General features: G+C 37.4%; 1 long non-coding RNA gene across 1 annotated transcript in view; it reads left to right on the top strand.

The window, feature by feature from the left end:
* Positions 1-17468, top strand: part of LOC128851849 (uncharacterized) — a 28857-nt gene that overhangs the window by 876 nt on the left and 10513 nt on the right. Inside the window, exon 2 of the long non-coding RNA XR_008449355.1 lies at positions 4109-4220. This is a non-coding gene — a long non-coding RNA (uncharacterized LOC128851849). The remainder of the gene's footprint in view (positions 1-4108; positions 4221-17468) is intronic.

Genomic DNA, 17468 nt, shown 5'->3' on the forward strand with positions numbered 1-17468 from the left:
ATGTTAATGGCTTTGTTGTTCCTCGTTAAGAGCAAAGCAGGTCTTAGAATGATCAGGGTATTGACAAAAAGCAAAATATTGTGAGCAGAGGTCAAAAGAGATGTTAACTTTTCAGACACTATTAGCTGCATATTTACCAAATCCGTATCATTTTGCTCTTCTCTTAATTCCTGGTTTGAGCTGGCAACACCTGCCTCCCTCTATGAGAAAATATAACTTTGGTAGTCAATGGGTTCCATGCACAGCTTGTAGACTGACATCAAAGTGGAGGCTTTTATTTTTTTCCAAGACACCTAGGAATAGGACGAAACATTTAATTTGGTGAGACCTGGCATTTATGAGGCTGGTTCAAGGTTTGAGTCAGTTGATCTACCTGCTAAAATATTTCCTGTATAGTCAATGAAAGGGAAAAATAAAAGATATCACAGGAAGACTCCTTCTATACTGAGAAAGGTCTGTCCAACAGGTAAGATGTACAGCCCTCCAAGGTTGCCTCATTACCTCAATTAACAATGGAAAGGCGTGTCATGGCTTGCTTAAACTAGATGTTAACTTTTTAAATACTTAACTTTCAGTGAGAGGAAGATCTAAGAGCTTCTGCCTCTCTCAGACAGCTGACTGGTTGATTCAGTACCTAAATGTCTTTGAAGTTCTGCTTCTTGGGTCTTGGAGATTCTACAGATAAAATGTTTCTGGAAAAAAAACCCATGCTCCAGTACTGCATAAAGGAAGTACTGTTTTCTACCAATTTGTAAACTTATCAACATGCAAGAATAATTCAATTTTATGCTCCTTTTTGTATCTAAGAATTGCCTATGATAATTTTAAGATTCCACATGGTTGGTATGTGTTGATAAAATACAGTTGCTCTCATGACGTAACATGCTATTTTTTTCTGAGAAGAAATAGACAGACAACCTTAATTTTTCCCTAAAATTACATATCCTACAGTTTCTGTAATTCAATGTGCACCAGAACAGCATGTCTAATGGAATAACTCTGTCTCAAAGACTGAAGAAGATCCTTCTTCTCTGGCAAAGGTGTATAATTCGAAATGTCCCTGTTCCTAGAAAGAATTCTTACAATCATCTTGTTTCTGGAAAAGGCCAATTGGCAAACATGAGTGAGTAGAGTAAAGTAGAGTGGAATATTTCAGTTGTAGGTGACCTACAATGATCATCTAGTCCAACTAACTGCCTGACTACTCCAGGGCTGACCAAAAGTTAAAGTATGATTTTAAAGTAGTTGTCCAAATGTCTCTTAAGCACTGACAGGGATGGGGCATTGACCACCTATCTAGGAAGCCTATTCCAGTGTTTGACCACCCTTTCAGTAAAGAAATTCTTCCTAATCTCCAGTCTAAAAGTCCTCTGAAGAATCTTTGAACCACTTCCATGCATCCTCTCCCTGGATACTAGGGAGAAGAAATCAGCACCTCCCTTTCATCTTCCTTTTCTCAGAAAGCTGTAGAAAGCAATGAAGTCAATCCTCAGCCTCTGTTTCTCCAAACTAGACAAGTCCAAAATCCTTAGCAGCTCCTCATGGGATTTTCCTTCCAATCTTTCCACCAGCTTTGTTGTCCTCCTCTGAACATGTTCAATTACCTTCACATTCTGAAGCTATGTGGCTCCGAGCTACACACAGCACTCAAGGTAAGGTCACACTAACACTAAATACAGCTGAATAATCACTTCTCCTTACCAGCTGGTTATACTGTGTTTAACGCATCCCGGAATGCACCTGCAGACCTCCCCAGACTCCCAATGTCTTTGGTAGTTGAATGAGAGGGATTGTGCTGTAACTTCTGCTAATTCAGTACTCTGAGATGCAGTCACATGGAGTTATGAACTTTCAACTGATACGATTGCAAATTCAGTGTTCACAAATGAAAAATTATTGTTCCTAGAGTCATGGTCCTCCAAGTCAGAGAACTGAGCAGCTCACAGTTTATCAGTATTATTAAACACTGAAGCAAAAAACAAAAGTGTAGAATGCTTTAAGGACTGTTCGAAAATGTGTCTTAAATCTTGCCACGTCACCTAGATCAGTAAGAAGGGGCAACAGGAAAGTTAAAGAACAATAAGAGACTATCCACTTCTTTTTCTTCATAATAAAAATACATTTTTTAGCATGAGTTAGTATTTATAAGGTTTTATTTGTTGATTGACTTCAAATACTGTATTTATCATGAAGTATTTATAAACTGAATCTAAAAGTATGAACATTTGTTGAAAATGTTGAACTCTTCCGCGCCTCATCAGGAAACCACTGACTGTCTTGCAAGGTGTTCTGGAAAGATAAAAGTCCTTGAAAAGAATTACATCTAGGAAGCAAAAATAGTACATATTTTGCCAATTTTATATATAGACCTTCTGTATTGAAATCTTGTCATAATAATAACTACAAAGATGACAATGCTCCAGCGTTCACATTTATACCAAATTCTGACACTGATGATAGATTTACTGAGGTATTACATCCCATTACTTTGCACTACATCCCATAGCATGTGTTCTCATGTTAATATAAAAGAAAATAATTGCTAGACTTCTCAAAAATTTTACAATGTATTATCTTAAAATGAGAATAATGCCAAATACTAATGTTTCTTGTTCTGCCTGAGAAGCTGCATTTTTAGCAGTTTTCTCCACTCAAAAGACAACTTATTTTCATCTAATTTGCCTCCACTACTCTGTTGCTGTAAGAGATTAATTTTTGATTGATTGCTTTCTCACACTCAAAAACAAGATAACATGGGACAAAGCTTCCACAGCAAGGAAAGAACATTTGCATAGTCCTCTTTAATTAAAAAAGAACTATTAATTTTGTATAGCAAATTTTGGAAGTTTTGTGACTATAGCAGAAAGATTAGGGAGAAATTTATCTCTGCTTATGGTTTTGGAGGTTATTACCATCTCCAATGGTGGATGATGCAAATCCCACTGTATTAGAATTAGCAAGGACTGGTTGAATGATTAATTTTTCCTTCAACTAATAGCACGCAAGCCCTGCTATAAGTGTAGGTATTCAGGTATTTTGAAAAGGGAATACAGTTAAGGAATATTTCTGTGAAAATATTAAAAAAAAATAAAAAAAAAGGAAATATACTTTTCAGATAATTTACTAACATTTTTTTCTCTTTTATTTAGAAAATTTTATCTGTCAGAATGTGAGACAGTTGTTCTAGGGGAAACAGCAGGTGCACAAGGCGGGGGAGAGGCTTATGTTCTCTGAGCATTCACTATTTGACATTTATTCATTTTACTTTTTGGCAACAATGTCCCTTTCCTGCCAGGGAAGACCAAGCTCTGAATGAGCAGTTTGCTTTACGCTCTTCTGCACTGGGAGCTTACTGGAGATCCAAAGGAACTAGAGCCCTAAAATTAGTTTTTAAAATTCAAATCTGGTGCCCTGGGAAGGTGAGCTACAAATTTTCTGGGCAAAACAAACTGTCATATTAGTACTAACTGGCACAGAATAAGGCCCCACATAATTTCTGCATAAAGTCTCCTCTTCTGTTTAGCCAAAGGCTCTGTGCACCCTCATTCTCTATTACGAACAGAGGAACTTAATATGACTTCAGGCCTCCTTTAGGATCTGTTCTTTAGCTCACTAGAAACTATCAGTTAACCCCCTAAGGAAATATACAACCTATTTTACCAGCGTGAGTTATGACCTTCTAGTCTGTATCTCAGCTGAAGCCATCGGATGAATAATTCTTTTTCCAAGTAACTTGGAGTGAGATCAAATGTTAGTATGTTTTATTCAACTCTAATGATTAAAAATCTTTTGGGTCTAAAAAATGTTCATTATTTTCATGTTAAATATGTAGAAATGGCAATCCTTTCAGAGCCCAGATACTAGATTGTGTTTTTATTGTATAGCTGGAAGGATTACTACTGTAAGACCTAATTCTTCTCAGTTTTAATGCAAGTTTACAGTATGTATGGAAAAGCATATATTCCCCCTCACCCCTAGTTCTCCTGTCTTTCTTTTCTATTCCCCCACCTTTTATGAGGGGTATAATATAAGGAATCAGGAATAAATAGAGCTACTGCAACCTGATACGTACAACAGCTGTGAGAAGGTTTTTTGCATATTCCTCCAGGGCTGGCACTGCAAAAGGATATGGATGAACAGAGAATCGTATCAGTGTTTTCATCTGTGTGCCTCAAGAACCGCAGGAAGAATACAAGAGCAAACGACCTCACAAAAATATGGTAATGAATGCACTGCCTCCGCTTTCACTGTCAGCTTTCTGATCTTCCAAGGCAGAAACCTCCAAACACTCCTTTCAGTAATGCAGAAGGAATGAAAACTCAATATAACCCATAGATAAAAACACTTTCTTACCTCTCCTGTCAGATTTGCTCAAATATTTTCGGCAGGTGGCCTCCCGGTAGCTAGGTTACAAGAATAAGTTTAATTGTTTGTTCTAGGAGAGAAAATAGGATAAGGAGTGAATTTTTAAAGTAAGACTTACTTGGATCATATTTTCTTAGACTCTGCCTAAATAATAAAGCTTTGGGGTTTAATCTAAACTGGTCTTTGGCTTTCCAAAGGACTTGTAATATCAGCTTTTTGTTGTTGTTTGTTTCATCCATTAAGGACTCACAGACCTCTCTTTTTCCAGTCGAATGAAATGATGCTTTAAATTTGAAATTATAAAATTACATTTTTCCCCTCAGCAATGTTGCTTATTTTTGTTTAGTTTTTCATTTCACAGTACATGTCAGAGTAACTTGTTTTTAAGACATTGAATCTCCTGTCCAAGCAACCTGAGAGAATTGCATGAGATTATAATAATTCTCTTGGTAAAAGACTGAGGCATAAACTCTCAAGGCAATTAGAAACTCAGTTTTGCCAATTTAATGTTTAATTCTTTCTCATGTTTTCTTAATAAAACAGGAGCCAGGAATATGAGGAGAGAAACTGCAGCACTTTTTATTATTCCACAGGCACACAGCCTACTTGGTCTAGCAGAAATGACTTACTCTGAAATGTTTACTGTCAAGCCTTATGTCACGTCTGTCTCTCAGATACCTCATTTGGAAAGCAAACAGATCTAACACTTACTCTGCTTCTGATCTGTGATTTTTGGGTAGTTTGTAACACCATGAGTTTGCAGGAAATCGCAGGTGGGACCCAGTCAGCTCTCCTAGGTCTGTAATACGTAAACTTTTGGTGTCTAGTTTAATGTAATTTTACTGTTACTCAAGAGATATACTCATCTTTGAAAGCTTTCAGCGTAGCTGTTTACTTATTCAAGTTGAGCTGTCTAGGTTAATGAGAAAATTTTACAGTTAAAAGACTTACGAGACATCTCCAAAGTCTGTCTCCCTTTATGCTTTCCTGCTACCTGGTCTGGCTTTAGTAGTGATTGAGATTTTCCCTTTCAAATCACAGAATCACAGAATAACTTAGGTTTGAAAAGACCTTTAAGATTATTGAGTCCAATCATAAACCTAACACTGCCAACTCCACCACTAAACCATGTCCCTAAGTACCACATCTACACGTCTTTCAAACACCTCCAGGATGGCAACTCAACCACTTCCCTGGGCAGCCTGTTCCAATGCTTGACAAGCCTTCAGAGAATAATATTTCCTAATATCTGGCCTAAACCTCCCCTGGAACAAGTTGAAGCCATTTCCTCTCATCCTCTCTCTTGTTACTTGGGAGATGAGTCCAACATCCGCCTCGCTCCAACTTCTTTTCATGTAGTTGTAGAGAGTGATGAAGTCTCCTCTCAGCCTCCTTTTCTCCAGATAAAACAATCCCAGTTCCCTCAGCCACTCTTCATGACTTGTTCTCTGGATGTTTCACTGGCTTTGTAGATCTTCTTTGTATACAACCCAGCAGCTCAGTATCTTCCTTGTACCAAGTGGTCCAAAACTGAACAATATCTTCTTTCAAGTCTCAAACCTCTTGTAGGTGTGACAGAACACAGGGGAGTCTAACTCTGCTTGGCCAAGAAAAAAATCATGAAACTCTTCACTAAAAAATGTAACCAACAGTTTAAAAAATGCTTTTGAAGTAATGAATTTCACAGAGAGAAACAGGAGATTGTGCCATTGACTTCTTGCAGGTTCTATTAACTCTTATTTCCTTCCCTGGAAGATCTTATTGGCATAAAATCCTTTCTACTATGGGTTTAAACCTCTTCTTCTGAAAAATACATGGTTTCAGAAGAAGACTTCAAAGAAAGTATTATCAGTTTTACATCTGTATTCATGTTTCTTCGCAATATCATTCTAAGGAAAAACTTTTGGCACTGATACACTTTCCTAGAGTATATCCATGAGAAATTGTTGCCAAATGTTAGAATACAGGCATCTTTCCACAATCCTATCACCCAGTCAATTTCTTTCTATTTATTCAACCCAGTGTTAGTCACAAGCAAACTTAACAAATAAGGAAAACCTCTTGCATGCTCTCTAGTTTCTCACCTACTCATTAAGAATATTTTGGAAGCAGGGGTTGGTAGGGTTCAAATTAGAAACAAAATTACATGAAAGATCAATGATTTTCTCAGGAATGAGCTTTTTAAAGTCATCATCACAACAGATAATTATGACCCTTTTCAGCCACAACAAACCAATTTACCATAAATAAATCCATCCTCCACCTGTTCATTTTCCCCTTTCTATAGACCCAGAGCTGATAGCTAATGGAGTGTTATACATCGTTTCAGAGACTCTTTAATATAAGCCAGGTTCTGCATCCTAGTCACTCCATAAACTGTTATGGTAAATATTTAAATATATAGAGTACTTGTTTATATAAGACATAATGACTTTAAATTAGGCTGATTAGATATGCCTGACTGAAAGTACGTTAATAATTTACTCTTCATCAATTTGTTCCAGTGCCTGGAGGGCTTTGAGAACATTAAAAAAAAAAAAAAAACCAAAAAAACAAACAAAACCTAAACTTGAAATGCTAAACAGAAAAACAACTCAATTTATCTGAACAACGCATCTTATTTCAAAATGATAATAATTAAAATATCATAGTAGTCTCATCTAAATACAGATTCAAAAAAGATCTAGATCAGGCCTCTGGGAAATTTGTAGGTGAACTACAGGGTAAAGAAGGAATAAGAATAAGTGAATATTACCTTTTTATATAACATTCTGTGTTGGATTTGACCTAGAGTTTTTGATCCAAGGCTATTCTGCTTTCTGGTGAGCTGATATATGCAAATGGAGTAAGTAAGTGAAAGATTTTCTCAAACACATACTTGAAAAGAAAAATGATTACTCTTCATTTCAATTAAAGATTTTCCATCCTGCAGTATGTATTTCTGATCTCATTAATTTTGCCATTCTGAATAAGCAATTCTAGAAACTCTAAAATATATTTTTAGAGAGAATCCATTCAAGCTAACAACAATGGGAACTAAAAATTTCAAAGAAAAGTTCACGTAGTTTCTTGCAAAATGCTTTCCTACTCAGGGATACCAATCTTTTGTACCAAACTATGCATCTAAAATGAGGATCCTTTCACAAGCTGTTGATCAAAGTCTAATTTTCCAATAACCATGAAAGGACACAAAGAGGTGTTTAAATAAAAATGTCATTGTTTTCTTCCTTGCCAAGTCTCATAGGGTTTAGAACCCCATGAAGCCACCTGAAAGCATTCTTCATCAGCCCATACACGATTGTGTCAGGTCACTTGCTGTATATCCGGTATCTCATTTGTCTTCGAGCTGATTTCCCACAAGTCCTGTGTCATATATACCAGTCCTATATAGATAGCTCTCGCACTCTAGGGCATTTCATGTGGAGTTACAGATGTGTTTGTACAACTAGGAAAAGGTATCAGCGTTCACGGGTGATTGGTCAATACGGTTAATGGGGTCAGTGATTATTTCCATCAATCAACTTCAAAAGGCTCAATTCACAGAATCACAGAATCACAGAATCACCAGGTTGGAAAGGACCCACTGGATCATCGAGTCCAACCATTCCTAACACTCCCTAAACCATGTCCCTAAGCACTTCATCCACCCTTTCCTTAAACACCTCCAGGGAAGGCGACTCGACCACCTCCCTGGGCAGCCTTCATATGCTGCAAAATATTCACATCCTTGAGGCTGGATGTGTAGAGGTCCTGAATTCTACTGGGAGGCTGCTGAGGGCTGGGACAGATGCTGTCAAATATTTATGATGGCAACCTCTGTTGAAGGAGGAAGTTTAGCTAACCAGAGGTGTCTAATTGTTGGTGTTTACAAATGTGCCATGTCTGGAGAGGAGATTGATGCCACATGAAGGCACTGAGGGCCATTTCAGATGCTCTAGAGCTCCTGAGATAGCATGTGGGTTAACAGATTGACTCTAATGTCTTCCACCTTCCATCTAAGAAGAGTAAGATTTATCTTGCCTGCTTCTAGTTCTCCTTTTTTAGCCGCTAGAAGTGTACCTGTGTACTGAGACCAGTGAAAAACCAGTTCACTTGTAATACAGAAGACTTACATCTGCATATTGCTGATCAGACACTGCACAAAACTGGTTCCTTGGCTATGAATAACTACTTGAAGAAACTGGGCACTGAGGCAACAGGTTATTTCTGAAATGTTCTTGCTAAGTGGCACCTGACCCGTTTGTTATTTGACGTTTCCAAGCCCCAAGGTTAGAATATATAATTAGAGTTCAACAAGTTTGTGTTTTTTCAAGAAAAGAGTGATTTGAGGCATGTTTTATGGTACATATGGAGAGAACCAAATCAACTATGAAAACATTACCTCATGGACTACAGTTACTAGTACTTCTTTTCCTTTTTCGGCAAACTGACTTTGCAGAAGCACCTCCAGCTTCAACTATCCCAATTTCATGTTAGAGTAAGTAAAACCACCCCACAATTAAAACCATCCAGCAACCCTCCTGGGACTTCTCTCCTTCCTCTCTGTGAAAACCTGATGTCTCTTCACACCTTTATTCATCTCAAAGGCTGTCCATCTCCTCTCCACTAATGTGAGGGAAAGAATAACAGTGTGAAGATTCCCTTTATGGAGTCCTCATCTCCATGTAGGAGTAGTTCTTTCTGGATGCAGAGAGGTCATTTGAGCAAAATGACTATTCATACAGTTCTCATAATTAACTTTGGTGGCCCTTGTAGTATCTCTCTGGGGTTTTTTTCTCTCAAACTGTTTTACAGAAACATATAAAAGGAGTAACTTCTCTCCAGTGTCCACTGAGGGATTCAGTTTTGCCCTCATGTCATAGAGAGACAAGATACACAACTCAGCAGAGTATAAAGCATTATGCAAAGCATGCTTTGCATCACTGAATTTTGTCCCTCTCCATCCTTCCTTTCTACCCTGTTGCTCACTGTTCCCTGGAAAGACACGAATTTAACTCTTCAATCAAGGATTGTGGAAGGTTTAATAGCAACAATAAAGTACATGGTTTTACCTTGGAAAGTAGTTGGCTTAGATTTATTTTCAAGGATTCTTTCTCAAAGCGAAAGGCGATTATTCAGAACTTCATGTGTTTTCATCAAATGAAATATTTATTTTCCCCTCCATGATACTTTTTCTTTTAATTTTGTGATACAGTAACATTTTCAGAAACTGTGTACTCTTATAAAACGGATCCTTGGTGGAAAAGAGAATACAGGAAAATGAGATTTTTCCCTATAAAACCACAACTTATTGAGCCAAGACCAGGGAAGTACCATTTAGTACTGCAAAATATAAATGTCTGTGCTCTAGAAAGCCAAATTTCAGTACAGCAATCGACCTCTGCAGGGATATACTTCGTGAAACTGCATCAGAATTATTAAAGCAACATGAAGTAACAAAAAATATCTGGTTGCATGTATTACGATGAGTTGTAGAAGATGGTATCCACGGTGTGAGGAGGTCTCTGTTGTAGCATTTAGATCTTGGGTTCCATGAAGCGTGCTGACAAATGTCTAAATATTTCTGCAGTGACATTAAAGACCCCAGCAGGATTCACAGACTTCACTACAGGGTGATCAAGAGTTTTTAGCAGACAAAATGAAAATTCAATGTGACCGTGGGCAGCTCTAAGTTATGCAATCTTCACTTTATCCCAGATGTTGCTAGAGGAATTTCTCTTTTGTTTAATATCAACAACATTTTTCCCTTGACTTCACTCACTGTAGTCACATATAATCATGTCAACATGAAAATACAGATGCCCAAACTACCTTTCGTTTTCATGCATATTAGCCAAGGATTAACAAAATAATATAAATAAAATAAATTCATAAGACTGCACAGTATATCTATAATAAATGAAACCTCTTTTTTTTTACAGGTCATTATTGAATAAATTGCAGCGGAATAATCTGTTTAACCTGCATTATCCTTCATATCCTTCAAAAATCTATCTTGCCTGTATTGGTAAAAGGTAAAGAAAATATTGATGTATTCCAAAGTGTCATTATAGGCTGTTGCTTCCCAAAAAGCAGGACTACCTGTCCAGTCTAAATCAGACTGAAATAAAAAATTATGAAATTTCCCTAAAAAAAAATAATTCCAGCTCTTCTGAAAGGAATTGCAATCCCGGGGCTGTCTGCAGCAACTCTGTGAAATTGATATTCTTGATAGTTTCATCAAATAATCACTTGGAATCCCAGGTTCTATAGTGGTAGGAAAAGTAAAGAGACTAAATGAGCTGGGGTAGCTCATGTAGCTGCCCTAACCTTTGACGCTACTACAAGCAAGTTTGCCATTATGTGCAATGTTCCGTTGCTGTTCTGATTCAATGTCATGATGCTGCTTAGCATATGAATCTGTTTTTCACAGTAAACACTTTCTTTTCGTTTATTTTTCTAGTTGGCTTAATATATCCGTTTACATATTATAAACTTATTGTTTTCTTATTATTCCTAAATAATATGTTTTTAATCAGTCATTTAGTCATTTTCTTATTTGATTTATTTATCATAAGCTGTGAAGATGATCAGCTTGTTCATTGTTTGTAGCAAAAGAATTATTTTCTTTCGTTTTAGCCCAATTATATCTTCTGCCTGAAATTTTATTTTATGTGTGTGTTCTCATTAATATTCAAAAAGGCTGTTCACTGCGGGCAAGGTTTAAAACCTGTATAATTGCATTTTTCTCTCACAATATTCTACAGAAAAAAACAGAACTCCAGGAGAAAAAAATCAGACCTTGATATATTGTCACCATTTATCACTGTTAAATTCCTTTTATTTTTGAAGTGAAGGAAACATAAATCAAACATAAGACACAATATTGGCAAATGCTGCCAATCTTCCGTTCTTCATGACTCGCTACTCTGTGGTTTGAGAGCATTGAAAAATGGCTGCTGCGTATCAGAAGTATGAGAAGGTCCCTATGCCCCTATTCTATTAGCTTAATTCTGCATTGCAGAGTCTTATTTTGGACTCTGGTTTAATTAATAAAATTATGCAGTATTCTGGAGGACAACTGGAGGAGAAGAAACCCTTTCCCACCCATCAGTTTTGATCAATGTCAGCAAATGATCTCTGATGGAGCTGCAGTGCACTCACTAAGCTACTGAGACCCTTGTTTGTATTTCCTCTTCTGGCATCCATCAAGCTTTTCCTGGCTTGGCTTTTGGCTGACTCCAAGACACAAGAAGCTGCATGAAGCTCCCTTTTCCCAGACTCTCCCCCTCCCTCCACTATTTCTGTATCCTGATGGACAGGATGTTCCTCCAGGAAGAAAAGGACATGGGCTTCAGTCTTTTCAAGCTGGGAACGTAGACACAGTCTCTGATTTTTGTGTTGTGATGGTACCATCACCATCTCCTCTCCTGTGGTTTTATGCATCTTCATTGTTTCTTGGCAGTTCCTCACAAACCTTCGATATTTTTGAATCGACCTTCTCTGACTTTGTCTTTTTCTGTGTGCTGTATATGGAGCATAGGTAACTATGTGATATACAATCATAGAATCATAGAATAGTCAGGGTTGGAAGGGACCTTCAAGATCATCCAGTTCCAACCCCCCTGCCATGGGCAGGGACACCTCCCGCTGGACCAGGCTCTCAAAGCCACATCCAACCTGGCCTTGAACACCTCCAGGGATGGGGCAGCCACAGCTTCCCTGGGCAACCTGTTCCAATGCCTCACCACCCTCATGGTGAAGAAGTTCTTCCTAATATCTAATCTACATCTGCCCCTCTTCAGTTTATACCTGTATATGTAGATATGAATTCAATAATGGGAATGAAAACCTGGTTTACTTAACCCAGTGTTACAATCTTGTATGATAAACCACAATTAACATCATAAATTTGGATGACCCTACTGTGTACTGTATTTTAGAACATAAGCAGTACCCAAAATTTTGCATTTTCATTTTACCTAGTTGTTACTTTATTTCCTAGAATAAATATTTCTGTATTGGACAGCAGGATTTTTTTTGACAATGAATCATCCTGGGGCCCAGCAGATGGATGGGCCAATAGATTTCAGCCTTCACTCATCTACTCATAATATATTTGTAACTATTTCATCTGAAATGATAACCAGTCCTGCAACTGAGGCACATTCCATTACTCGATCTAGTTACTTACACATGGTAAGACACGAGTAATGTGTCTTCAGGTTAGGTTTGGATGATTACTTTGGGCATGATATAAGTATCAGACTATGTGAATAATGAGTTTTTTCATGTCTCCATGGCTGGTAAAGAATTTTATGGTTTTCATAGTGAAAAAAAGGATGGAACTGATCTCTCTCATTTCAGAAATCATAAAGCTCTCCCACTTTCAAACATAAAAACCCAATACTCATGAAACATTTTCCACTGTAATGCGGTATAATAATAGTATAATAGAATTAAAGGATCCTACAGGAATGCACATATATTTTGGAATCTTGATTGAAACCAGGTTAGCTTGTTGGTTGACCTTCTCCTTGGCCATCGTGGCTATGTCTCCCTACAGCGACCTACCTCACTGACCAGCTTTCCAGCCCTTTGGGAATGAAGCAGTATGCCAGAGCAGTCATTCAGGAGTTTCCTGGCATCTCAAACATTCACCTCTCCCTGCTGCTTGCCTTTACAAGCACATGGAGGTTGGGCAGCTGGCAGACAAATTCAAGCTAAAAAAAAATGGAATTGTCTTTATGTCTCCTGCCCCCTCCTTTTATTTTTTTCTTTTCATTTAATTTGACTCTTTGTTTCAATTTTAAACACACAGGCGATTAAAAATAAAATCCAATTATTCTGAATAGAAATCCTATATTCCAGCAAACTCTAACAATCTGTGCTAAAGGATAACAATATATTAAATAGCATTGCTGTGGCATCCTTGTCAGGGATAAAATAAATGCTTAAAAACATCCTTATTTAACTCTTAAGTAATTCTCTAAAAATTTTCTATCCACTACTGGGCAGAGATGCATATTACAAAAGTCTTAAAAATCATACATACAACTTGTCATTTACAGCTTTAGTTTTATGTATCCTTGACATTTTGGGAAATAATTTTATGGAGTTCATAACTAATATCAAAAAGAAAAAAAATAACGTGCTATATAACATCCTCTGTACATTGAATCTCTATAGAACTTATAGCTTGCCTGAAAAAAAGTTAGAGTCCCATGCATTAAAAATACTAGAAATTACTGATATGTTTGGATAAAACTGTCACTTTTTAAGCTTTCAAATATCACTTACTATGAGGATAATTTAAAAGTTACATAAAAATAGTAAATGTTATGAGAAATGAACACTAGGACAAAATATTGAAGAGAGTACTCTGTCCTTACAGAACATTTTTTGTGTACTGAAATTATTTCAATACGTTAAGCCTTTTTATCTTATTTGGCATCAATTCCGTTAGAAAGTTAAGTTGAAATATTTAGTGGAAGATACATTGAAAGTCTGTTTCTGTTCACCGTAACTTCTGTCCCTACCTAGCCTGAAGTCATGACAGACTTTTCAGAATATACTTTGATGGTGATATAACTTGTCTTAATAGGTCAACACAGATAAGCATGCAGAAAGAATTTAGAAAAATATTTCTAGTAAAATTAGTCGGCTTGAGGAAGTTAATAGTTTAACTCTTGACAAAAAAACATTGATCAAAGAGTAGCATGAAATTAATCAACTATTTTTAATAGGTAGAACAGAGACACGCATATTAAGTAAAACAGCATTCAAGAGCAGATCACATTAACATCAAATATGTCATCTAAGTATAAAAGGCCAATAACATTAGAAATATTAACTTGGCAAGTATGTTTTAAGGAGCTGCAGAGGTGCAGTTAAAAATGATAGCAGCTTTGCTGTTCTGTAGTGCTTTCATCCAAGGATCTTAAGGTATTTTAAAAAGTCACATAGTTGTACCTAGTTTGTAGAAGAAAGTGGGATTCAAGTTAGGGGGTGGATACCTTGCCTCTTGGATAAAGATAAGATAAAGAGAAAACTGCAAGGTTTGGGTTTATTGTATCCAAATTTAACTTTAAAAATCATCCTCTACTTGAAGTCGTCCAGGCACTTTCTACAGTCGGTGTAGACAAATAGGAAGACGGTGATTCATCTCATCTCACAAACCGAGTTTAAGACATGTTTATAATTTCTGAAGAATAGCACCTTCAAAATGTTTATTTACTTTATAAGAACCTCAGGTCCTTACCCTGGATGTTGATGTCTACATTGCACAATCCACAGAGTCCAAGGACACCAACCTCAGGTGCAAGAAAGCATCTAAATAGCTCAGATATAAGTCTCATATATGTTGGTGGTAGCAAGAACTGTACACAGAAGTGCACGAACTCCACCAGGAACCTTCTGAGACACCTACACTCCTTCCTGGATCTGGCTGGCTTTAGAATTTTATATAGTAAAGCAGTGCAGAGGGAAGAATGAAAGTCCATGATCTGATGATGTTTAATACCAAACATAAGGAAGCTTTAAGAGATGCAGTTATTATTTGAGAAATAACAAAGTGATAAATGAATCTTTTACATTACTGATCAATATTTTTATATATCAGCTTAGTTAAGAGTCTTGTTGAGGTATTGCAGACTTAAAAGACAGTAACTGTTAAGGGTGTTTTGAATTTTTCATTTCCATCAAGGGGAAAATAAATGTTAATGTTTGATTTTATGTGCACCTACACTGAGCTTAGGCTGCTTTGTGAAAATGAGATAAGCATCTCAAATACAAATTGTTTTCTGAATAGCTTTCACTTCTGTAGCACGATATCACTTGTTTCCTCCAGCACATCAAGACTTTATTTGTGCCTCCCCCCGCTCTCCCCCAGATATAAATTTTTAGCAAAGATTTTTGAAATACAAGACCTCAAGTGTCATCTTTTACTCTCTTGTCTTCTTTTCCTGCAGTGACAGGTTCAAGATCTATAATGATGCATAATACACAATCTATTGTTTTATGTTATTTGTAACATAAAGTTAGCTTTTATCTTCTCATAATTAGACTTTGGATTTGAGACACTCTCAAATTTGCCTCTCTACTAGTTTTTTTTTCCACTCTAAGTTATCTTTTTATTGCTACAACACGGCCCACTTCAGTGTGGTCAGAGTTGCACTATCTCACAACTTGAACAGTTACACACATTTTCTTTTCCCTGCCTTCATTCAGACTGACTATAAAAATGCAACCTTCCTACCAAAAGACTGTCTCTTTCTTAAGCTCTTTGCTCAAGCATCAGAACTGTGACTGAGACACACTTCAGTTTTGACAGATGTTTTCCTGCATGAATAAAGCACAACAAAATAAATGTAAATGAAGACTAGTTTTCATGCTGAGATGTATGAAAATAAAGACTAGCCTTCATACTGTTCATTGGAGTGATGTGAAAGAAGGAAAGAGAAAGCTACATGCAACCAAAAGATAAACAAACTGATTAAATGGCATGAAGATATATAAAAAGACTGTCATTAAAAACACCCAGACAAGATTTCATCCATACTGATTTGGGAGAAACCTTGCTGGGTCTATATAGACCAGAACACTCACTGGCTATTTTCCTTTTACCCATGGGAGTGAATCTAAGCAAGAGGTTTAGAAAATTAGTGAACATTGTAAGTAGTGTAGATTTTCTTGTCATGATACTTCTCCGAGAGACCAAATTGAATACACAGTGTTTGAAATATTTAAAGCACTTGTTTAATAGGAGGCATACATAAGGACCTAATTTATTTTTCCTACTTAAACGTTCAGGGATGAAAAGATCGCCATCCAGAGGGCCCCTGACAGGCTTTAGTGGTGCGCCTATGCAAACCTCATGAAATTCAACAAGACTAAATGCAAGGTTCCACACCTGGGTTGGAGCAATCCCAAGAACAAATACGGACTGGGTGGAGAATGGATCTAGAGTAGCCCAGAAGAGAAGGTCTTGGATGCTGGTGGATAAGAAACTCAACCTGAGCCGGCAATGTGCACTTGTAGCCCAGAAAACCAACCTTATCCTGATCTGCATCAAAAGAAGTGTGACCAGTAGGTCAAGGGAGCTGATTCCGCCTGCCTACTCTGCTCCTGTCAGACCTCACCTGGAGTCTTGTGTTCAGTTCTGGAACAGGACTCCAGCAGAGGAAGGACATGGATCTGTTGGAGTGAGGCCAGAGGAGGGCCACGAAGATGAACAGTGGGCTGGAGAACCTCCCATACAGGAACAGGCTGAGAGAGGTGAGGTTGTTTAGCCTAGAGAAGAGAAGGCTCTGAGGAGACCTTAAAGCAGCTTCCAGTACAGAAGGGGGATCCAGAGGAAAGATGGAAGAGGCCAATTTATAAGGGAAGGTAGTGATAGGATGAGGAGTGATGGTTTTAAGCTGAAAAAGAGTAGATTTACATTAGATATTAGGAATAAAACTTTTTACTGTGATGGTGGTGAGGCAGTGGAACAGGATACACGAAGCCCCCCACCTGGAGGTGTTCAAGGCTAGGTTGGAGGAGGCTTTGGGCAACCTGATGTAGTTGCAAGTGTCCCTGCCCATGGCGGGTGTTTGGAACTAGATCATCTTTAAGTTGAATGAAAAGGAGGTCTTCATTCCAGGATTTCAGGGATATGATAGATTTCCAAACACATACCTGAGATAATAAAAAAAGTTCCATTAAAATCCTTTGGAAGACTGCTACCATACCCTGGAACACAAATACCCCATTTCTGGGATTCTCCTGTATTCAGAAAACACAGAAATCAAGATTTATCTACAATGAAGATCAGGATCCACCACTTACTTACAGCTAAATGAACGTTTAATTATTCTGTTAAATTATAACATGGAAATTCTGTCTCTTACTTAGGCATTTACTTGGTAAGAAAGAACTTCTTGGCCCAGTTGGTTGAGTTGCTAAGGGACTGCTCTGCAGAACAGCCAAACACATCTGAAGGAGTAGGTATAGAGAGACCACCAACGATCCTGCAGAAGCACATGCTAGTCGTAGTGACACAGCACTTAGGAACAGAAACACTGTCAGGAACTGCACATAGCTAAGTACTTTTTACCAGATGCCTTGGGAGCTGTTTTTTAACT

This window comes from Cuculus canorus, chromosome 3, assembly GCF_017976375.1.
Source record: "Cuculus canorus isolate bCucCan1 chromosome 3, bCucCan1.pri, whole genome shotgun sequence".
Taxonomy (NCBI): Eukaryota; Metazoa; Chordata; class Aves; order Cuculiformes; family Cuculidae; genus Cuculus; species Cuculus canorus.